Below are 24593 nucleotides of genomic sequence, written 5' to 3'. Positions count from 1 at the left end.
ACAGTGCATAACCTCGACTCTCACTCCCCTCCTTCCCTCTTCTTCAGACTGTGCGGTGTCACGGCCGTGGCATGCTAGGGATCAGCTGACGGCGCACAGTCTAAAGAAGGCGGAGGGAAATGAGCGAGAGCCCGAGGGGAAGATATGCACTGCGCATGCCCATGGATCCCAGGCCCGCAGTGTGACTCAATCAGAAGACACTGCGAGGCGGGATCTCGGGCACCGCGGCCGCACAGGCGCAGCCAGCCTGACACCAAATTATGTCAGAAGACAGGCAGCGCAAATAGGGCATGCCCAAGGGATAACAGAACAGCGCAGGCTCCGTGACAGCTTAAAACAACGCTGAGGAGGCAGCGCATGGCACCAAGGGGGTAGGAATGACGGCTGTGCTGCGTCACATTACGAAGGAAAGTCCCAGCTCCGGGACGGTATAACGGTATCAGTGAACACATTTTATAAGTGTTAAGTTCTGCGTGTGCAAAGAGCTAAAAAAAAAGAGCTACCTTTTCCTTGCGCAGCATTACTGCTGCACAAGATGGCTCTTTCAGTAACAAACGACGGGGGGGGGGGGGGAGAGGTTCCCTTACATTTAGGTTGTTGTGCCAGCGTGGCGGTCGCAGGACACATTGCCGGCTACACAGCTGGGGATCAGCTGACGTTACTGAAACCCAATAACACTGGGTCGTATGTTTTTACTGTGCAGCCTGCACTTCTGAGCCGCAACTGGCGGTGTTGGAGCCCAGGAATAGCAGTTCAGGTGGTAGAAAGATGAACACAGCAGGAGACCTGGATGACACCCAATTACTTAATCAGGCAGAGGAGTGGCAAATTCCTGCGAGATCCAGGCCTGGTTCATTTTCAGGAAAGTAAGCCGGTCAATGTTATCGGAGGATAGTCGCATGCGACGGTCTGTTAGTACACCACCTGCGGCACTAAAGACACGTTCCGATAAGACACTAGCCGCAGGGCAAGCCAGCACCTCCAATGCATACTGGCTTAGCTCTGGCCATGTATCCAGCTTAGAGACCCAAAACTTGAACGGGGAAGAGCCGTCTGGGAGTACAGTAAGAGGGCAAGCCATGTAGTCTGTCACCATCTGACGGAACCGTTGCCTCCTGCTGACTGGAGCCGCCGGTGATGGTGTAGACATTTGGGGCGGGCACACAAAAGTGTGCCAGAGTTGTGCCATACTGGGCTTGCCTTGGGCAGAGGCACTGCTTCTGCTCCCTCTTTGGGCAGAGCCTCCCCCACTGCCTCGACGCACTGAGCTGCTTTGTAAAGCACTAGCAGCACTCCTCTCAGTTGGACAGGAGAAGATGATGGAATTCACCAGTGTGTCGTGGTACTCCCGCAATTTACGCTCCCGGGTCAACGCAGGGATGAGGTTTTGGACGTTGTCCCGGTAGCGAGGATCGAGGAGGGTGAACACCCAATAATCAGGCATGTTGAGAATGTGGTCGATGCGGCGGTCGTTTCTCAGGCACTGCAGCATGAAATCCACCATGTGCTGCAGAGTGCCAACCGGCCCAGAAACGCTGTCCCCTGCTTGAGACATGATCTCTGCCCGCTCGTCATCACCCCACCCTCGCTGTACACACTGACCACTGGACAATTGTGTCGCTCCCTCCTCTGGACGGAGCTCTTCCTCCTCCATTGACTCCTCCTCATCCTCCTCACAAATTGGCCCCTGCGTACCCCTTTGTGAGGAACCACGTGGCGCTGACTCTCCAGAAGCTGATGGAAAAGGTGACTCCTCATCCTCCACCTCTTCCACCACATCATCCCTTAACCCTTGCAAAGTTTGCTGAAGCAGGCAGATAAGGGGGACAGTCATGCTGACTAGTGCATCATCTGCACTTGCCATCCGCGTGGAATAATCAAAAGGACGCAAAACCTGGCAGACGTCCTTCATAGTGGCCCACTCTGTGGTTGTGAAGTCTGATCGGCGCTGACTGCGACTTCTTTGCGCCTGATGCAGCTGGTACTCCATAACTGCTTGCTGCTGCTCACACAACCGCTCCAACATATGTAACGTGGAATTCCACCGGGTAGGTAGGTCACATATGATGCGGTGTTCCGGAAGGCGGAATCGGCGCTGCAGAGCAGCAATGCGGGATCTGGCCAAGCTGGAACGCCGCAAGTGAGCACACTCTAGGCGGACCTTGTGCAGCAGGGCATCAAGATCCGGATAGTCCCTCAGAAAACTCTGCACAACCAAATTGAGCACATGTGCCAGACATGGGATGTGAGTGAGGTTGCCAAGGGCCAAAGCTGCCACCAGATTTCGGCCATTGTCACACACTACCATGCCTGGCTGGAGATTCGCTGGCAGTAACCACACATCGCTCTCCTGCTTTATGGCATTCCAGAGCTCCTGCGCTGTGTGGCTTCGATGCCCCAATGAAACTAGTTTCAAGACGGCCTGCTGACGTTTGGCCACGGCTGTGCTCATGTCGGTCATAGGTAAACGTTCACGGGTCCATGTGGGGGTGGACTGTGACGGATCCTGCAGAGAGGAATCAGAGGAACTGGTGTAAGAGGAGGAGTCGATGCGTACAGACTGGATTCCTGCAATCCTTGGAGTGGGCAGGACACGTCCTGCGCCACTCGCACGATCTGTACCTGGCTCAACAACATTAACCCAATGGGCAGTGAGGGAAACATATCGCCCCTGTCCATGCTGACTGGTCCACGCATCGGTGGTGAGGTGGACCTTGCTACTGACGGCGTTCAGTAGCGCATGTTTTATGTTTGCCTCAACATGCCTGTGCAGGGCAGGGACAGCCTGCCTGCTGAAGTAAAAGCGGCTGGGCACCTTGTACTGTGGGACTGCCAATGCCATCAAGTCACGGAAGCTGTCAGTCTCCACCAGCCTGAACGAGAGCATTTCCAGGGACAACAGTTTGGCAATGCCTGCATTCAGAGCCTGTGCTCGGGGGTGGTTGGCCGAGAATGCCCGCCTTTTCTCCCATGCCTGTACTACCGATGGCTGTAGAGTAGACTGGGAGTGTGAGGATGACTGGGAAGGTGGTGCTGTGGGTGGAATTACACAAGGTCTCTGGGAGGAAGCCAAACCAGCTGTGCGTGAGCTGGAGGAAGAGGCAACACGAGCTGAAGAGGTGGTAGCTGCCGCTGTTGGTTGGCCTACATCTTCAGTGTGTTTCTGTAACTCCACCGCGTGCCTGGTCCGCACATGTTTCCACATATTTGTGGTATTGAGGTTGCTGACATTTTTCCCTCTTTTTACTTTATGATGACACAGCTTGCATTTGACAAAACAAATGTCATCTGCAACTGTGTCAAAAAAGGACCAGGCACTGCAAGTCTTGGGAGCGCCCTTTTTGGCTTTGGAAAGAGACAGGCTCCTAACGGGTGCCAAAGTGGAGGCTACAGGCTCCGCAGTCTTCCCCCTCCCTCTCCCTCTTTGGCCCGTAAGAGGAAGCTCTTCCTCTGAGCTGCTCCCACCACCTTCCTGTTCCTCACGCCACGATGGGTCAAGGACCTCATCATCTCCACTACCCTCTGCCACCAACTGCTCCTCCTGGGTAGTCTCAGCAGCACAGTACGCACGAGAAAGCGGCACCTGAGTTTCATCATCAGATGCGTACTGCGCTGTGGTCACCGGAGGCACTGGCCCACCTGCCTCTTCAGAGTCAGAGAGAAAAAGGTGTTGGGCATCACTGCACACTGCCTCTTCTTCCATTTCTCCAATGCTGCTTGGCTGGCCCCCTGTTTCCAAGCCAAGAGATTTAGAGAACAGAAGTAGAGACGGCTCCTGTCCTGGGCTCTCTGACTGCCTGGCCAATTTGGCAGGTGGTGAAGAGACAGATGGCTGCTCTCCAGTGCTCTGTGCCTGAGAGGATGTGGCACTAACTGAAGTCGATGCCGAGGCGTTAGCTGCCATCCACCCGACAACGGCTTCAATTTGGTCTTCAAGCAGCAGCGGTGCACGGCGCTCTCCGACAAAGCTGCGCATGAAGGACTGTTCCCTGCTGAAACTGAGTGACGACGAGTCACCGGCGCCCGCAGCAGGCACAGAATCACCACGTCCTCTCCCTGCTCCTCTCCCTGCTCCGCGCCCACGCCCACGTGCCTTACTCCCTGCCCTCTTCATCTTGGTTGACAGATAAAGATAAGCAGAAAAGTACTAAGGCCTTAGTGTGCTTATTCCTGTAATGCTCCTCCTAACAGGTGTAAGAAACACTAATGTTGTAAATTGTGGACTAAACTTTATTATTTTTCAAATGTGGCCTACACAAGTGTAAGTTGTGTTTGGTGAACTTAACCTTTTTTTTGGTGCAGATCGGGCTACAGAGCTAGTTTAAATCACACGGAGACCGTGCAGACAGCCGTAAACGGCGCTGCAAGGCCAAGAAACCCTCCTCTAGGTTATCCTATATAGTGTTTTTCCACTATTTAGCTGGATACAAGTGGAAAGACACTAATAGGAATTTTTTTTTTCAAATTTTAAACTGGCTGCACTATTTGAAAAAAAGGAAATTGTTTTTCAAGGTATGAGGCAGTAACGCACCCTGAGCTGAATCCAACCGGCTATGGCTGCACACAGACTACAGGGCGAGCTGCGCTCACACAGAGACCGTGCAGACAGCCGTAAACGGCGCTGCAAGGCCCCCAAAAAAACCTCTAGGTTATCCTATGTAGTGTTTTTCCACAATTGAGCTGGAGACTGGTGGAAAGACACTAATAGGAATTTTTTTTTTTTTCAAATTTTAAACAGGCTGCACTATTTGAAAAAAAGGAAAATTTTTCTCAAGGTATGAGCCAGTAACGAACCCTGAGCTGAATCCAACCGGCTATGGCTGCACACAGACTACAGGGCGAGCTGGGCTCACACGGAGACCGTGCAGACAGCCGTAAACGGCGCTGCAAGGCCAAAAAACCCTCCTCTAGGTTATCCTATATAGTGTTTTTCCACTATTTAGCTGGATACGAGTGGAAAGACACTAATAGGAATTTTTTTTTTCAAATTTTAAACAGGCTGCACTATTTGAAAAAAAGGAAAATTTTTCTCAAGGTATGAGCCAGTAACGAACCCTGAGCTGAATCCAACCGGCTATGGCTGCACACAGACTACAGGGCGAGCTGGGCTCACACGGAGACCGTGCAGACAGCCGTAAACGGCGCTGCAAGGCCCAAAAACCCCCCTCTAGGTTATCCTATGTAGTGTTTTTCCACAATAGAGCTGGAGACTGGTGGAAAAACACTAATAGGAAATTTGAGAAAAAATGTGCAGCAGGCTGCACTAAGAGCAAAAAAGAACAACTGTGTGAGGCAGTGTGAACCCCCCCTGAGCTGAATACAACCGGGTATATGGCTGCACACAGACTACAGAGTGAGCTGCACACACACACACACACACACAGAGACCTTGCAGAACGCTGTTAAAACAGCGCTGCAAGGCAAGAGCAAGGTGAACAGTGAAGAACACACAGCGTTTTGCTAAATTAGCCTTTGGAAAGGAAAATAAAGCAATTAGCTAGCTCAACTGGCCCTCAGTTAGAACACAGCGTCCTGTCCCTAACTGAAATCACAGCAGAGTGAGCGCAAAATGGCGGCAGCGCTTTTTTATAGTGCAGAGTGACATCATTTCAGCAGCCAATCCAAGCCTTGCCAGTACTTACATGCCCACCATGCTAAACAGGATGTGCCCACACTTTCATTCATTCCTCATTGGCTGCTGCGTTCAATTTGAATTCTGGGAACTTCCGATTCCGGTATCCGATACGCGGGAAGTATCGGAATTCAGTATCGGAATTCCGATACCGCAAATATCGGCCGATACCCGATACTTGCGGTATCGGAATGCTCAACACTACTCACAATCCATTGACTCACAATCCAGAAACGTCAGTGGCTGGATGAAAGATGCAAGAGTCTATCTGGATCCAAGAAACTCACTCAGCTTTTATGCACATACATTGATTACAAGCAAACCAGTGTATGTGAACTTTTGATCAGGGTCATTTGGATGTTTAGGGTTTTCATTATGATTTAAAAAGAGAAAACATACTAGTTTCACAATAAATGGCTTCACCCAACCACCAACCATGAGTGGAGAAAAAGTTTTAGTGTTATCATTTATATTCTCTGAAAAAAGGCCAAGAAAGCAAAAATTCAGCCAGGGTATGTAAACTTTAGAGCACAACTGTATATTTTAGAGATTTTAGGTGCATACTAACTGCAGCTGTGATGTCATGACTTAAGTGCACATCACGGCTGCTGCCAATCACTGAACTTACTTGATCTGCCAATGCTGCTGGTATGTTTATTGATTGGCCAAATATATAATGTTCACTGTAGTTTCTACTGGATTAGTTGCAAGTGACTAGTACTTTACCTGGGGAAGGCGAGTACTTGCAATGTATGTTATTGTATATTTATGAAAGTACTTAGGGACATAGTTATTTAAAGTGTAAAGCCAATTTTATTCCCTTTGCAATTTATGATTAGTTCCCACTTCCACTGTTGATTTAACCCTCTTCCAAGTAAAGAATTCATTTGGAAAATGCACTCCTTTTTTTTTAGCAATAATTAACACAGCAAGCAATATACGTTGATGGCCATATTTAAGTTTATGCTGCCCTAGACACTTTTAGTACTGATGCCCCCTACTGGTGAGTTAGGCAGATGCTAACATAACTTAGCTTGATAGTCAAACACTAGAAAGCTATCCCTCCTGATTTTCACATACACATGAATACCTAGCTGTGGATGCATTTATATTTTTTTAATGATGAACACTATTCTGTGAAAGTATCATACAGATCCATAGACTTAGAGGGGTATTCCCATCTCAAAACTCCTATTTCAATATGTACTAGGTGTAATATTAATAGTATTAGATATTCGTTTTAGTCTTTTTCTAGTTATATTGCTTACCCCATGTGCAGGGTATCGCAGACACTCAGGTATCCATGGTTACGGCCACTATGGTGTTCCTCGCCGCGCTTACGTAGTTAGCAAGGAATTTATCATAATCAATGGCTGGGTTCTCAGTACTGCGCATAGTTAGAGACAGCACAGGAGCTCCCTGCCCGGCCACCTCACTTCTGTACTGCACATTATCAATAGCGGGTTCTATGTGCACTGATTGCTTAGCCATACTGTCTGGAACCTCTGTATTAGGAATCTGCGAACCAAATAAAAACCTTGATGCAAGTGCTTAGGGTGGAGCACAGGATACATGTGAACATAGGACAAGGTACTGGGCCCTAAAAAAGGTATGTGGCCTGAGTTGCAGGGGAGAGAGAGATGGGGAACAAGAGAGAGAGAGCTAGAGAGACAGAGGGGAAGAAGAGAAAGGGAGAGAGAGGTAGGCAAAGAGTGAGGGGGTGATAGAGAGAGAGAGAGAGACCTATAGACCTCTTCTATGCATGCATTATGTGCACTGCTTTTCCCTATCTGATGGAATAAGAGGCGTACATTCATATGCGCACAGAGAGGTGTTTGCATTTTGCTGCAGATCTCTGTGTATTTGTAATAACAGGCTGCTCTGCACTCTGATGAGTCTGTAGCTGTTCGGCAGGCAGCATGTTCCTCCTTCCTCAGTACATGTGCTCAGGTTCATGTATAGAGATGAGCGGTGTTCGAGTCGAACTATTCGCCAATTTCAAATTCAAGCTGTTTTGGGCGGTGTTCGAGTCGTTCGACGAACCCGAACAATTTGCTTAAAATTCGGCTGTTCGAGTTTCCGTTCGATAATTGTTCATTCACCAAAAACCTCGCTTGATTTGCACATTAAAACTGTTTATCATTGATAATAGACTGTTTCAGTGTATAGTGGGCTGGGTGGGGGGCGGGGGATAGATCTGTGCTGAAATAACGCCGATCTCCATTTTTTCTCTTTCCCGCATTTACAGTGGGGCAGTGCAGTCTCTCAGCCTATCAGCAGTGCACACACACAGCAATATGCATGTGATGCACACAAGCAAGGGCATGTGTCATTGGCTGTGTATGTCACATGTCCTTGCCCTATAAGAACCAGCCATTTGCCCCGTCGCCACCATTTCCTCACTGCTGCAACTTAGTGTTAGACGGAACCGCTGCTGCTGTGGGCGCTATACAGACTAAGAGTGTTTTTTTGGAGCGAATTGTCAGAGAGATAGGTTTAGGGAGTCGGGAGGAGTTGGGACTAGTTGTAATATCAGCCCTTTTCAGTGTAGGTTACAGCAGTTCATAGCACTGTTTGCAAGGCAGGTCTGTGCCAGTGCTGTGCAAGTGTTTGTCACAGCATTTCGTGTAATCTATCTCAGCCAATCCTTTTGGGCTAGTAGCATTGTCTGATAGTCATCTGAGTAGCCCGCCTGTGAAGCTAGCTACACCGCCTGTGTATCTCAATTTCTACTGCATCTAACTCAGTTAATAGTTATGGGCTTAGGAGCAGTGTCTGCATGTCAGCAGGGTAGCCCGCCTGTGAAACAAACTATACCGCCTGTGTATCTCAATTTTCACTGCATCTAATCCAGTTTATAGTTTAGGGCCTAGGAGCAGTGTCTGCATGTCAGCAGAGTAGCCCGCCTGTGAAACAAACTCTGCCGCCTGGGTATCTCTATTTTCACTGCATCTAATCCAGTTATAAATTTTGGGCGTAGGAGCAGTGTCTGCACGTCTGCAGAGTAGCCCGCCTGTGAAACAAACTCTGCTGCCTGTGTATCTCTATTTTCACTGCATCTAATCCAGTTCATAGTTTGGGCCTAGTACCACAGTTCGGCCACTCAGTTCTGCTCGGTTTTCATCCATCGGTTGTTGTGCCAACAACTACAGATACAGAGTTGCCAATTAGTTAAGCACTAAAATGAGTGGCAAAAGGCCTGCTGATGGAGGAAAGGGGAATAGGTGTGTTGGAAAGGGAGAAAAAGGTTGTGTCCGTGGGGTAGGTGGTAAAGCAACAGAAACATCTGCAGGAGAAAGACCATCTTCCAGCCAAAGTAAGATGTCTGCTTCTTTTCGTGGACAATCTGAAATGATCCCTTTCTTACGACCATCGCTACGAGCATCGCCAAAAATTCCAGATGAGGCACAAAACAGCAGGTGCTTGAATGGATATCAAGTGCTCGTTCAAGTGGGCTTTCCTGCATGTCAACTTCAACATCACAACTACTCCAGTCCTCAGAGTTGTCACCCCAATCACACTTGCTTCCTCACAGCTCCCAAGTCTCCAGCAGCCCGTCTGAGAATGGGGTAACACAGATGGCTTCTGATAATCCAGACGAGGAAATGATCTGCACTGATGCCCAGAATCTTTGTGATTCGGATCCAGACCCAGATGAAGAAGGTTCTGAGCATAATGTAGACCCTCGTTCCCAAACTGTAACTCCTGTTAGTGGAAACAATGAGGAAGATGATGATGAGACTGAGATACCTGATTGGAACAAAAACTTGACTTTTTGCTCGGGGCAGGAAAAGGTTGGCTCTGAGGACGACAGGTGTCAGAACACACAGGATGATGATGACGAGGTTGTAGACCCCACTTACTATCAACCCCCTGTCCGCCAGTCCATGAGGTCAGCAGAGGAGGTGGAGGAGGATGCTAGTGACGAGTCTGACGACTAGGTAACGGTGCACCTTCTTGGACAGAGACGGAGTACTGGAAGCATGTCAACAACTGCCTCCTCAACCCCAACTGTGCCTCAGGCCAGAAGTTGTGGTGGCTCTTCAGGTCGCACGGACTCTAAGCCTTGCATAGCCTGGGCATTGTTTGACATTGCAAAGGATGACCCAACTCATGTTGTCTGTAAGATTTGTCAACAAAATCTCAGTAGAGGCCAAAAAATCACTAGCTTGAGTACTTCATGCATGAACCGTCACATGGATATGAGGCATAACTTGCAGTGGGAAGCTCACTGTGCTACAATGTGGCCTAGTGGGCTGGGTCAACTACCGTCTGCCCCATCAAGTGCATCCACATCCTCTTCATCCTCTGTGACTGTGGGGACAGCAGTCACTCATGGTTTTGCATGTAGACCTTCCACCTCTTTACCCGCAACAGCTAGTGTGATTGGCAGGTCGTCAGGATATTTCCAAGTGGAAACACCTGCTGGTGTTGAGCGCTCTCCGACATCGACACTACATTTTGATAAAGGCAACATAACATCTCCACCTGCACCTTCCTCACAGACCAGCAGTTTACCTCGGACACCCTACTCAACTTCATCTAAGCACAGCAGCCAGCTCTCAGTCCCTCAGATGTGGACAAGTAAAAGACCATTTCCTCCTAGCCATGACAAAGCTAAGAGGTTGAATTTCTCCATCTGCAAGCTGTTGGCTACAGAAATGCTGCCTTTCCTCCTGGTGGACACAGAGGATTTTCGAGACCTTATGTACGTCGCAGTGCCCCAGTACCAGATGCCCAGTCGCCACTACTTCTCAAAGAAAGCTGTGCCTGCGCTACAACAGCATGGCGCACACACCATCACTGCTTCCTTGAGAATCTCTGTGTGTGACAGGGTGCATTTCACCACAGTCACTTGGATGAGTAGACATGGACAGGGGCGTTACATGTCGGTGACTGGGCACTGGGTAATTACAGCGACATCAGGAGAAGGGGCTGCTGTCCAAGTCTTGCCGTCGCCATGAGTTGCTCGTCGATCCTCTGTATCTAGAAGTTCCTCCACTGCTTCTGCCTCCTCAACCTCCTCTTGGTCCTCCACCTGCACCTGAAGCCTGTCTGGTAATGCCACCCGCATTGTAACTGTGCAGAAGGAATCCTGCACACCTCCTCACTATGCTGTCACCAGGGCTCAAGAGCATCAGGCATTACATTGAAATGTCTGGGAAATGTGAGTCACACAGCTGAGGAGTTGTGGTCAGCTCTGGAGACCGAGTTCCATCAATTGTTGTCTCCACTCAACCTGCAGCCAGGGAAGGCTGTGTGCGACAATGCTGCAAACTTGGGTGCAGCCCTTCGCAGGGGCCATATCACACACGTGCCTTGTATGGCTTACATTTTGAACCTGGTTGTTCAGCAATTTTTATCTCACTATCCCAGACTAGATGGGCTTCTGCAGAGGGCACTGTCTCTGTGTGCTCACTTCCGCCATTCGCCTCCCGCAGCTCGACGACTTTCATCTCTACAGAAGTTGTTGGGCCTGCCAGTTCACCGGCTGAAATGCGATGTGCCCACACGGTGGAATTCAACTCTGCACATGTTGCAGCGACTGTGGCAGCACCAATGAGCCCTGGTGCAATACGTTATGATGTATAGCCTGGGCCAACGAGATCAAGAGGTGGGGAAAATTACGCTGCAGGAGTGGTCTCAGATCAGGGACCTATGCACCCTTCTGCACAGTTTTGAAATAGCAACAAAGAGGTTTAGTGCTGACGATGCCATTATCAGCATGACCATTTCGGTGATTTACATGCTGGAGCATATCTTGCACAGTGTTTAGAGTCAGGTGGTGGAACAAGAGGAGGAGGAGGAGGAACAGGAAGAGTCATATGCGGAAGGGATCATATCTCCAAGTTCAAGAACATTGGCAGCACCAAGGCAGCTGGCATTGGAGGCTGGGGGAGAGGGATTACCGAGGGCACATGGTAGCTGCCAAACTGTTGAGGAAGGTGCAGGAGGCGAGGAAGAAGGTGAGGACGAACTGGCGCTGGGCATGGAATACTCATCAGATGAGGGAGACCTAGATCAAATTTCTGTTGTGCGAGGTTGGGGGGAGAGGGCAGACGAAGAAATCATGATTCTCACCTTGCCACCACCAAGACAAAAAGGACTTGGTCCTCCTGGATGTGCAAAACACATGAGTGCCTTCTTCCTGCACTACCTGCAACATGACCCTCGGATTGTCAGAATCCGAAGTAAAGCTGACTACTGGGTTGCCACACTCTTAGATTCCTGGTACAAAAGCAAATTTGGCGAAATAATTCCAGCCATAGAAAGGGATTCACACATGCAGGAGTATCAGCAGAGACTGTTACAGAATCTAACATCTGCTTTTCCACAAAACACCAGTGGTGCACGTAGTGAATCTCTGAGTTCTAACTTGCCAACCGTGGGACTATCGAATCATCACTCAAACCGTAACAGTAACATCGTATGTGGTGGTAACAGCAATTTTTTCCAATCGTTTCAAGATTTTGTTAGACCATCCTTTGCTAGGCCACAGGAGACAAGAAGTCTAACGCACAGCCAATGCCTAGAGAGCATGGTACAAGAGTATCTCCAAGTTAACATCGATGCTATGACTGTGGCATAGGACTCTTGCTCATTTTGGGCTTCCAATCTAGAAAAGTGGCCTGAGCTCGCCACTCACGCCTTGGAGATTTTGTCGTGCCCCGCAGCCAGCGTTCTCTCTGAGCGTGTGTTCAGCGCTGCTGGTGGTGTGCTGACAGATAAGTAAACGCGGCTGTCAAGTGACAATGTAGACAGACTAACGTTCATCAAGATGAACAAATCCTGGATCTGCAAGGGCTTTTCTACCCTTGTGTCATCTTGGGGAGACTAAAAGCTTGATGATTTTTGAAAATCACCTCACCAACTGTTGTTTCCTCAAACTATGGCCTGGGATTCAGAGGTTTGCTCCAAAGCTTCAGTGCCTGCTAGTCAGCAGAGTAGCCCAGCCACCCACCACCTGTTTACCTAAGTACTATTTTTTAACAGCATCTAGCCCTGAAAATCATTTTGGGCCTAGTACAATTTAGTGATAGTCAGCAGCGTACCCTACCCATGAAGCAAGCTAAACCGCCTGTTGATCGAATTACTATTTTGTTAAGGCATCTAGCCCAGGAAATCTTTTTGGGACTAGTAGAATTTGGTGCTACTCAGCAGCGTACCCCACCCATGAAGCAAGCTACACCACCTGTTTACCTAACTACTATTTTGTAACGGCATCTAGCCCAGGAAATCCTTTTGTGCCTAATAGAATTTGGTGCTACTCAGCAGCGTACTTTACCCCTGAAGCAAGCTACACCGCCTGTTTACCTAAGTACTATTTTTAACAGCATCTAGCCCAGGAAATCCTTTTGGGCCTAGTAGAATTTGGTGCTACTCAGCAGCGTACTTCACCCATGAAGCAAGCTACACCGCCTGTTTACCTAACTACTATTTTGTAACGGCATCTAGCCCAGGAAATCCTTTTGGGCCTAGTAGAATTTGGTGCAGCTCAGCAGCGTACCCCACCCTTGAAGCAAGCTACACCGCCTGTTTACCTAACTACTATTTTGTAATGGCATCTAGCCCAGGAAATCCTTTTGGGCCTAGCAGAATTTGGTGCTAATCAGCAGTGTACTTCACCCCTGAAGCAAGCTATACCACCTGTTTACCTAAGTACTATTTTTTAGCGGCATCTAGCCCTGGAAATCATTTTGGGCCTAGTAGAATTTAGTGATATTCAGCAGCGTGCCCCATCCATGAAGCAAGCTACACCGCCTGTTGATCTAATTACTATTTTGTAACGGCATCTAGCCCAGGAAATCATTTTGGGCCTAGTAGAATTTGGTGCTACTCAGCAGCGTACCCCACCCATGAAGCAAGCTACACCACCTGTTTACCTAAGTACTATTTTTTAATGGCATCTAGCCAAGGAAATCCTTTTGGGCCTAGCAGAATTTGGTGCAACTCAGCAGCGTACCCCACCCATGAAGCAAGCTACACCACCTGTTTACCTAACTACTATTTTGTAATGGCATCTAGCCCAGGAAATCATTTTGGGCCTAGTAGAATTTCGTGATACTCAGCAGTGTGCCCCACCCATGAAGCAAGCTACACCGCCTGTTTACCTAAGTACTATTTTTTAACGGCATCTAGTCCTGGAAATTATTTGGGGCCTAGTAGAATTTGGTGCTACTCAGCAGCGTACTTCACCCATGAAGCAAGCTACACCGCTTGTTTACCTAAGTACTATTTTTTAACAGCATCTATCCCAGGGAATCCTTTTGGGCCTAGTAGAATTTAGTGATACTCAGCAGCATACCCCACCCATGAAGCAAGCTACACCACCTGTTGATCTAATTACTAATTTTTAACTGCATCTAGCCCAGGAAATCGTTTTGTACCTAACAGCATTTTGTGCTACTCAGCAGAGTACCCCACCCATGAAGTAAGCTACACCGCCTGTTTACCTAACTACTATTTTGTAATGGCATCTGGCCCAGGAAATCCTTTTGGGCCTAATAGAATTTGGTGCTACTCAGCAGTGTACGCGCCCTTGTCGTCACGGCTGCAACCGCCTTGCTTTCGTTCCAAAGAATGAGGGCGTAAAGGGCCTTCGATGACGTTGCGCTCATTCTTCGGAACGAAAGCAAGGCGGTTGCAGCGGTGACGACCAGGGCGCGTCAGAGGGTAAGTATATGAATATTTTTTATTTTTATTCTTTAATTTACACATTAATCTTAATCCCGATACCGATTCCCGATATCACAAAAATATCAGAACTCGGTATCGGAATTCCGATACCGCAAATATCGGCCGATACCCGATACTTGCGGTATCGGAATGCTCAACACTAATGATGACACATTCGAGGAAGCAGCTAAACGCCTCAAATAGTGAGCAGGATATGGAGCACCCCATGGGCAAACAGCGATCTATGTAGTATGCTCCTTCACAAAAGCAGCCCAATGGGAGGACACTATTCGGAGGCACAGGTAGAAACCGGAACGCACCCTCAATGTCTGTTTTGGCCATTAGGGTGCCCCTTCCCAACTTGGGGTTTGACGGTGTTCGTCGAACGTTCGACGAACAGTTCGTTGAACACATCCCTGTTCGACGAACCGAACCAAACCCGAACACTAGGGAGGTGGATCAACACTATTCATGTAGCAGAGATGATACCACCTCTCCCTCTTCTCATCAGGAGACAGTGATGTTATACAGTGTGAGTCCTGCTATAAATTTTACACTGGTCATGCTCCAGCTCTTCCTTGACAGTTTATTTCTTCATCTGGCCCTGATTAGAGGAGATGCATAAAGAATCCTTGGGAAGGTTAGGGTTAACTCTTCGCCAATCAAGCCTCGTATTGGTGCAACAGGGGAGACCCTCAAACACTTTACTATGGACACCTTCTCATACTGTATCACCCGCACTGACATTGCTCAGACTGGGAGGGTAAACAAATGTTACTTTAATTTGTTTCTCTGAATGGTGATGGTGACGTAGCAGGGGGCAGTGTATTTCTCTTTGTTCTTCATAGATAGTGCTCCAGTGAGTGACCAAAGGAGTAGGCAGTTCCTACAATTCACAGCACGGGTTGTTGCCTGAGCTGTGCTGTACTACCAATGGACAGAAACAAAGCTGACACTGATTGGCTGCTATACAGCCAATTAGTGTTTAGTCCTAGCAGGCCACCGCTCTGAACACTGGAGAAGAGCAGAGACAAGATGACAGCTGATGGAAACAACAGCGTTCCTGTCAACACACAGAGTGAGCTACAGCAGAAGGTGGGATTTAATAAGTGTCCACCACTCTCTTGGTTTATCCCACTCTGGGAGGAGTGGGGAAGTGATAAAGCTGTCCCCCCAGCAGCAATTACCAGTGCAAGTCCCTAGGCCTACCGGAGCATCCTCCGGTACTCAGACCCTGGGCACATACAAGTGTGATAGCTACATCTTCTGGTCATTCGGCCTAGCAGTCGTGTTTACAATATTATTATGTGCCTGATGATAGAGGCAAATCGAAGTTTTCTTGCACCTGGTGCACCTGGAGACAAAAAGGACTACATAATGCACACCTGAAATATCTAGAAAAACATATCAATATTTATTAGGGAAAACCATGAGCAAACATTAAAACCATTTAAAAAGTGCAGATCTCTGCAATCACCATCTAAGGCTTATGCTCTGCAAAACTTAAGCAAGATACTATACACATAGGCATCCATTATCCAAAAGAGGGAGTCCAGAGCACCATAAGGTATGATAGCAATATATACATATATACAGTGGGTACGGAAAGTATTCATACCCCCTTTAAAATGTTCACTCTTTAGGTACCTTCACACATAACGATATTGTTAACGATATCGTTGCATTGTGTGACGTAGCAGGAGGAGTGCAGAGCACAGCGCTGGAGGACAGACAGCTGTAGGTAAGTATGTAGCGTTTGTTTTTTTTTACTTTTAGGATGGTAACCAGGGTAAACATCGGGTTACTAAGCGCGGCCCTGCGCTTAGTAACCCGATGTTTACCCTGGTTACCAGGGGACTTCGGGATCGTTGGTCGCTGGAGAGCTGTCTGTGTGACAGCTCTCCAGCGACCAAACAGCGACGCTGCAGCGATCCGGATCGTTGTCGGTATCGCTGCAGCGTCGCTTAATGTGAAGGGGCCTTTTGTTTCATTGCAGCCATTTGGTAAATTCAAAAAAAGTTCATCTTTTTCTTATTAATGTACACTCTGCACCCCATCTTGACTGAAAAAAAAAAAAACAGAAATGTAGTAATTTTTGCAAATTTATTAAAAAAGAAAAATTGAAATATCACATGGTCATAAGAATTCAGACCCTTTGCTCAGTATTGAGTACAAGCACCCTTTTGAGTTAGCACAGCCATGAATCTTCTTGGAAATTGATGCAACAAGTTTTTCACACCTGGATTTGGGGATCCTCTGCCATTCTTCCTTGCAGATCCTCTCCAGTTCCGTCAGATTGGATGGTGAACGTTGGTGGACAGCTATTTTCACGTGTCTCCAGAGATGCTCAAATGGGTGTCGGTCAGGGATCTGGCTGGGCCAATCACGAATGGTCATAGATTTGTTCTGAAGCCACTCCTTTGTTATTTTAGCTGTGTGCTTAGGGTCATTGTCTTGCTGGAAGGTGAATCTTCGGCCAATCTGAGGTCCAGCACTCTGGAAGAGGTTTTCATCTATGATATCTCTGTACTTGGCCGCATTCATGTTTCCTTCAATGACATCCAGTCGTCCTGTACCTGCAGCTGAAAAACACCCCCATAGCATGATGCTTCCACCACGTTTCACTGTTGGGATTGTATTGGGCAGGTGATGAGCAGTGCCTGGTTTTCTTCACACAAACCGCTTAGAATTATCACCAAAAAAGTCTATCATCGTCTCATCAGACGAGAGAATCTTATTTCTCATAGTCTGTGAGTCCTTCATGTATTTTTTAGCAAAATCCATGCGTGCTTTCATATGTCTTGCACTGAGGAGACGCTTCTGTCGGGCCGCTCTGCCATAAAAGCCTGACATGTGGAGGGCTGCAGTGATAGTTGTCACGGTCGTGGTTTGTGGAACCACTGTGCCAGGGACCACGGAGAGCCTGGAGCGGTGTGACTAAGCGATCACCTTACTGTTCACTAGAGCCTCTGATGGTGAGGTTACACTTGGCTCCCAATAAACGCCAGGTGCCACTAAAGGACAGACCAACGGTCGCACAGCATCTGGACCCAGAAGGACAGACTGGATGGAGCAGCAGGCAGAGCTTGGATCAGAGTGAGTGCAGCAAACAGGATTTGTGTCAGAGTGCAGCAGACAGGATCAGCATCAGAGTGCGGCAAGCAGGATTTGCACTTTGAGCACAGCAGGCAGGAATTGCATTAGAGTGTCTGCAGAACGCAAGATTTGCATCTGAGTGCAGCAGGTAGGATTTTCATATGAGTGCAGCAGGCAAGATTTGCATCCAAGTTCAGTAGGCAGGATTTGCATCCAATTGCAGCAGAAAGGTTTTGCATCCGAGTGCAGCAGGCAGGATTTGTATCTGAGTGCAGCAGGCAAGATTTGCATCCGAGTGCAGCAGGCAGGATTTGCATTCAAATGCAGCAGGCAGGATTTGCATCCAAGTGCAGCAGAGAGCATTTACACTTTGAGCGCAGCAGGCAGGATTTAGAAAGGACTTGCACTGGTATGCGACCTTGCACATCATAGATTGTAAACAAGAAGGTTGGTCAGGCACCTCCCCAGTGAGGAGGAAGCAATATATACACAATGTCCCACAGTCATTGGCGGGAGTGCCTGTGCGCATGCCCTAAGGACATGGCTAGAGGACCAGTTGGAAGCATGTAGAGCATGGGAAAGGGAAGAACTGTTTGCAGCATGGGTGAGTGAAGAGACACTCTGAAGACCCTGCCTGTCAGAACAGGGATCCGGCGTGGTGCTAACAATAGTTGGCTTTGTGGAACTTTCTCCCATCTCCTTCTGCATCTGTGGAACTCAGCCGCAGTGATCTTGGGATTCTTCTTTACCTCTCTCACCAAAGCTCTTCTACCATGATTGCTTAGTCTGGCTGGACGGCCTGGTCTAGGAAGACTTCTGGTGGTCCCAAACTTCTTCCATTTAAGAATTATGGAGGCCACTGTGCTCTTAGGAACCTTGAGTACTGCACACATTCTTTGGAAGCTTGGCCAGATCTGGGCCTTGCCACAATTCTTTCTCTGAGCTCCTTGGCCAGTTCCTTTGAACTCATGACTCTCATTTGGTCTGACATGCAATGTGAGCTGTGAGGTCTTTTATATACAGGTGTGTGCCTTTCCAAATCAAGTCCTATCAGTTTAATTAAACACAGCTGGACTCCAATGAAGTACAACCATCTCAAGGAGGATCACAAGGAAATGGACAGCATGTGACTTAAATTTGAGTGAGCAAAGGGTCTGATACTTATGACCATGTGATATGTGAGATTTTCTTTTTTTTTAATTTTTTCTAAAAATTTACATTTCAGTTTTTTTTCAGTCAATTTGTGGTGCAGAGTGTACATTAATGTGAAAAAAATGAACTTTTTTTAATTTACCACATGGCTGCAGTGAAACAAAGAGTGAAAAATGTAAAGGAGTCTGAATACTTTCCGTACCAACTGTATTTTAGAATACAGAAAATATAATATAGTATACAACCCAGTCAGTTATGGAGAAAATACACCAATATAGATATGTCAAAAAAGCTAATGGAAATAAGCACAATAAATCAGTCCAAGTGACAAAAACGGTGAAAACAGTTTCCCGTACTTCATACCATTGCACCCAATACCTACATATCAGAGAATGCAAAAAAGTCTGAACATAAGGGGACACATCCGATATCCTTTCTAGTCCAGGTAGCCCGGTATATGATATTGTCCGCAAAAATACACATAAGGTAAAGACAGTGCCCAGGCAAAGAGAAGGGGGAGAGATACCTGCTGGCACCTAGACAAAGGAAACCCCTGAATGATGGTAAATACCAAGAGTGAATGAGGTATGTTGAGGCAGAGCTCAGACCCTCAAATGTTTTTTGCATTCATACAGTAAATTACCAACTAATTTTCTAAGGCCTTCTTCATACGTCTGTTTTTTCTGTCCACATGCGGTCTGTTTTTTAGGACCGAAAATACGAACATGCCCATACCATTGTATTGAATAGTGGTGCGCACATGTCATGTTTCTCACAAGGACCGAGTTTCCATGCCAAAAACCCACTGAGGTGTCATTTTTTTTCACACAGCATGGACAAATACGTGTTGCACACGTGAACACTGATAACATACAGATAACATCCTTTTGTAATAAGTGTGACACATACCAGCGCCTGGTTAAAGCACTACAATTAGCGCTGTTCCCAGTTGCTGGGTGCTGACTGTAGCTCTCACTATTGTCACCATGTCTCCTTGTGATCAGTGAGACCAGGTGACATTGATGTGAGTTGGAGTCTGTGTATTGTGTATAAAATAAATAATTAAATACAAAAAGTGTGGGGTCCCTCTTAATTTTCATAACCAGCTGAGAGAAAGGCAGGGGCCAATAGCCATAAAGGTTCTCAAGCTATTAATATCAGCTCCCAGCTTTCTGCGTAGCCTTTACTGGTTATCATAGGGGAGACCCCAAAAAATGATGTGGGATCTCCCCTATATTTATTAACCAGCAAAGGCTAAACAGACAGACCTCTCACCACTAAAGCAGGAGCACACTGAGCTGAGCATTTGAAGTGCTGCCTATGAGAGGCGGTAACCTCATTGATTTCACATGCAGCTGGATTTCCGTCGGTACGGGGCCGTCGCAAACTGTCGGCCCGACGTACTGACGGACGTTGTGCTAAATGTAGCACAACGTGGGCAGCGGATGCAGTTTTACAATGCATCTGCCCATTATGATGAGCGGGGAGGAGGGGGCGGAGTTCCAGCCGTGCATGCGCGGTCGGAAATGGCACGTCACACAAAAAAACGTTACATTGAACATTTTTTTGTGTGTCGCGTACACCAAAACATGACGGATCCGTCACACGACGGATGCGACGTGTGCCCATCCATCGCGATCCGTCGCTAATACAAGTCTATGGGTAAAAAACACATCCTGCAAGCAGATTTGCAAGATGCGTTTTTTGCCCATAACGAAGGATTGCGACGGAGCCCAGAAGACGGAAGTGTGAAAGTAGCCTAAGTGTATTCTGGCTGGCATGGTGGGAGGTTGCATCACCAATGTGACCACTCATCAAACCATCCAGATTGTTGTGTACATGGGCATTACTGAATTATCCGCTGAAAGCTGAGTATAGCTTTGCTTTTCTATTTTTATTTTTGCTGATTAAATGGGTAAAAGAGGGTCGGGGAGTTTTTATTTCAAATAAAGGACTGTGTGTTTATTTCAATTATTGGACTTTAATACTCTCTCTGTATCTTTATGAACTACCTTACCCCACAGTATGTTTCCACCTTCCTCACTAGGCCAAATTTTACAATTCTGACCAGTGTCACTTTATGCGGTAATAACTCTTACAAAACTCTTTGAAACTGTTTTTTTCAAGATATATTGAACTTCAAGATACTGGTAAAATTTCTTTGATATGACTTTGCGTTTCTTTGCACCTTAAACTTCAGGTGATTCAGAGAAGTTTATAACATTAAGCTGTGAAAAGAAAAAATCAAATGTTTCCCACAAAAAATGTCATTTTAGCCCCAATTTTTTATTTTTGCTGTACAATTTCTCCAGAGTACGCAGATACCCCATATCTTGGAGAAAATTGCCATTTCGGCACACAGCAAGGCTCATAAATGATAGAGTGAAGTTTTTGCAGGCCGATTTGATGAAATGGTGTGCGGGTGTCATGTTATGTTTGGAGAAACCCTGATGTGCCTAAACAGTGGAACCCTCCACAAGTGACCACATTTTAGAAATTAGACCTCTCAATGAATTTATATAGACATGTAGTGAGCATCTTGAAACCCCAGGTGCTTCACAGAATTTTACGTTGATCTGTCAAAATGACAAAAAAAAAAAATTCCCACGAAACTGTTGTTTTATCCCAAAAATTATTTCATTTTCACGAGCCAAAAACTACTTTTGAGGCACAGTGCAAAGCTCAAAAGTGTGTAAGCGCCATATTGGAATTCAGATTTTGCTGTAATGGTGTGAAAGTGCTATGTCACATTGGCAGAGCCTCTGAGGTGCCAGAACAACAGAAACTCCCCATACTTGACCTCAATTTACAAATTATACCCTCAAATGAATTCATATAAAGGTGCAGTGATCATATTGACACCACATGTGTCTCACAGAATTTTATACCATTGGGCGGAGAAGAAAGAATGATTATATTTTTACCACTAAAATGTTGTTTTAGCCTCAAGTTTTTAATTTTTCAAAGGGCTAATACGAAAAAATGGACCTTGGTTAGTTGTAAAAATTTATCCTGAGTGCGCAAATACCAATCGAGAAATACTTTTCAGGCACAGGGCAAAGCTAAGAAGGGAAGGAGTGCCATACTATAGTGCAAATTTCACTGGGAGAACTCATGAGGCGCCAGAACATTAAAATCTTTCATAAGTGACCCTATTTTACCACCTACATCTCTTGATGAATTATTCTAGGGTTGCAGCGATCATATTGACACCACAGGTGTGTCACAGATTTTTATTCATTGGGCAGTGGAGAAAAAATAATTACATTTTTATCACTAAAATGTTGTTCTATCCCAAGATTTGTCATTTTCACATGGGGAAATGAGTAAAAATGGCACCAATATTTGTCCTTTAATTTCTGCTGATCGCGAAGATACCACATACGGTGCGATTTGGAAGGGACGGAGGACTATTTGCCTCCTGGAGCACAGATTTTTCTAGAATATTTTGCAGACTCAATATACAGAGCTCCGAAGTGCTAGAATAGCAGAATTCTCCCTCACGTGACTCCATTTTTGGAATTTATTCCCCTTTGGAAATTTATCTGAGATTACATGGAAACCCCGCTGTAATGTGGCTCGGCCCTTATTGAGTCTTTAGGAGGCAGAATGAACAAATCAACAGCAGATGAAGGATTTGTTTAATTTATTTTTTACGATATTCCTCGTGCTGTATAAGTGATTAGACAACTTTATTCTTCAGGTCAGTGCAATTCCAGCCATACCATATTTATATAGTTTTTTATATTCGGTGCTGTCACACACTAAAGGATCTCTAGGTTAGAAGTGGATAGTTTCCGCGCTGCCGACAAGACTTAAAACATATATCCCAGTGTAATAAAAATGATTGATTTATTTAGACGTGTTTCGAAGTACAAATCTACTTCTTCTTCAGGAAAAACACATGTATAGGAAGACACCTGAGTATCACTTGTATAGGTTGAAATTTTCAAATGTGAGCGCCAAAAAGACTGAAAAACACTTGACCACACGTCATAGTTCAGACCCTATTTTGCGCTGAGCTCTCCTACAGTTTTACTTCAACACACTGAAAGATTTTTTTCAGGTGAGATTCTGCAAATGACCACAGAAAGACCCGCTGGACCCTCACATATGTATTAATCCCCAGTCAGGCAAGTATCTCACCTCTCAGTTTCTCAAAGTCGAGCGCATCATCCCAACTGAGGTCCAAGTAAACCTTCTGGGCATCTCCTGTCTGGAAGGGGGCCACCACTTCAGCCCACTGGGACATAGACAAACTCTCCCGCTCTGCTGTGCGCTCGAACACGGTGAGGAAAGACTCCAAATCGTTCTCAGGACTCATCTTCCTCAGTGCTGACAGTACTTTGTACCGGGCCTCCGAACGAATCAGGGTTGCTGATGTGAGCGCCTCTTGCAGAGCCGCAATCTATTGCAGGATAAGCTCATTAGTTTTCTGCTGCTGCTGATATAGCAGCTGCTGCTGCTCTTACTACCATTGCTGCTGCTTCTCCTGCCAATGCTGTACGAGGACCAACTGCTTCAAAAGCTTCTCCAACTTGTCGGAAGGCTTGGGCTGCAGTGATGCAGGCCTAATAACTGACATTCAGTGGGCTTTGGGTATGCCGCTGTTCACACCCCCCTTCATTCTCCAACCATATATAGTGCAGCAGGGTTGGTGCAGTGCGACAGATAGGCAGGGACCACAGTAAAGTTCAAAGTAAAGTGTCTTTAATGTCCAAAACTTTCAAATGAAGAGCAAATGGAATCCTGCAGGTCACATCCAGGCCTTGAAGACAATCTGGGTGCCAGGTGTTTTTGCTTCATTTGGCTCTGTGTTACTTCACACCAGCGGGATGCAGCAGAGTCACCTGCTCTGCAGTTTGCAAACCAAAACTGACACCCCCAACCCTTTGCTGCACAGTTTTTAAATTGAATCTGTGGCCATGGGCCACATTTAAGACCTGGTCTGGAGGGAGCGAACTGCCCCACTACCATCCTGTAGTTCGCTCCAAAAATACAAGCCCTTAATGGGTTTTCCTGAACATTGGCCAAATAACGTGACCAGGTCCACACTTAGTTTTATTTTGCCTTGTGACTCACAGGCGTCCTTCTTTGAACAAAAGGCACTCCAGTGGGTCTAATAGGACTCCGCATCCTAGGGGATACATATCAACACTTGCATATGATCCCTGTCACTTCCTCACAGCCTATAAAGAACTTGAGTGTGGAGCTCTTGATGACTCTCCAAAGATTTTGAATGAGGGCCATCTGATGACCCTACATTTGAATTAGCTTTATGTCTGGCTGCTGCCATCTGGTGGGGTGAAGTCACGGCTAATCCAAGCATTGTTGATTTTATTAAGTTAGCCTGTCAGCATTTTCAGTTGACAATCAGATGCACCTATCAGTTATTATGCCACTGATGACACTAAAAACCCGCTCAGACAAAATGCTAGTGGCAGGGCAAGTGTCACAACTCTCTTGTTGGGTATACCGTTACCAGGGGCTTTTTCCCTTGCCCTATCTCGCCCTGTTAACTGGATTACTTCTGATGGTGAATACACCAGGGACACATACCTTGCCTTGCTCCTGCATCCGCCCTCAGTCTGTACCCTTCCCACACCCAGGGAAGAGGGGAGTAGCAGTGTACCGTAATACACCAACCAGACTTACATGGGAATACAAAAAATGAAAATACTAATCATACAAATATGCTCACACAAACAAAAGAGTTTAACACCAGGAAGTGGAGGATGGGGAAAAACTAAAGTAGGAGAAGGAGGGGGATTAGCAAACAATCAAAACCTAGCAACAGTTTCATCTAAATCCACCAAATATCTTCTCAAGCAACAACAACAAACCATCATCTCCTTAACAATCCAGCATGAAGCTAGCTCTTGCAATGAATGCTAGCCAGGGCCCAGGATATATAGGAGAAGGGAGTGAAGAACAGTGAACAGATGAGAGCCTTAATGCATGAAAGCTTCCAAAAGCTTTCAACTGAGCAGATTAACCCCTGCACTGCTAAAAGAAACCTGCACCATTTAGTATGAAG

Source organism: Ranitomeya imitator, chromosome 2 (assembly GCF_032444005.1).
Source record: "Ranitomeya imitator isolate aRanImi1 chromosome 2, aRanImi1.pri, whole genome shotgun sequence".
NCBI lineage: Eukaryota > Metazoa > Chordata > Amphibia > Anura > Dendrobatidae > Ranitomeya > Ranitomeya imitator.
The sequence above is the reverse complement of the archived record's forward strand: the minus strand, read 5'-3'. Positions refer to the sequence as shown.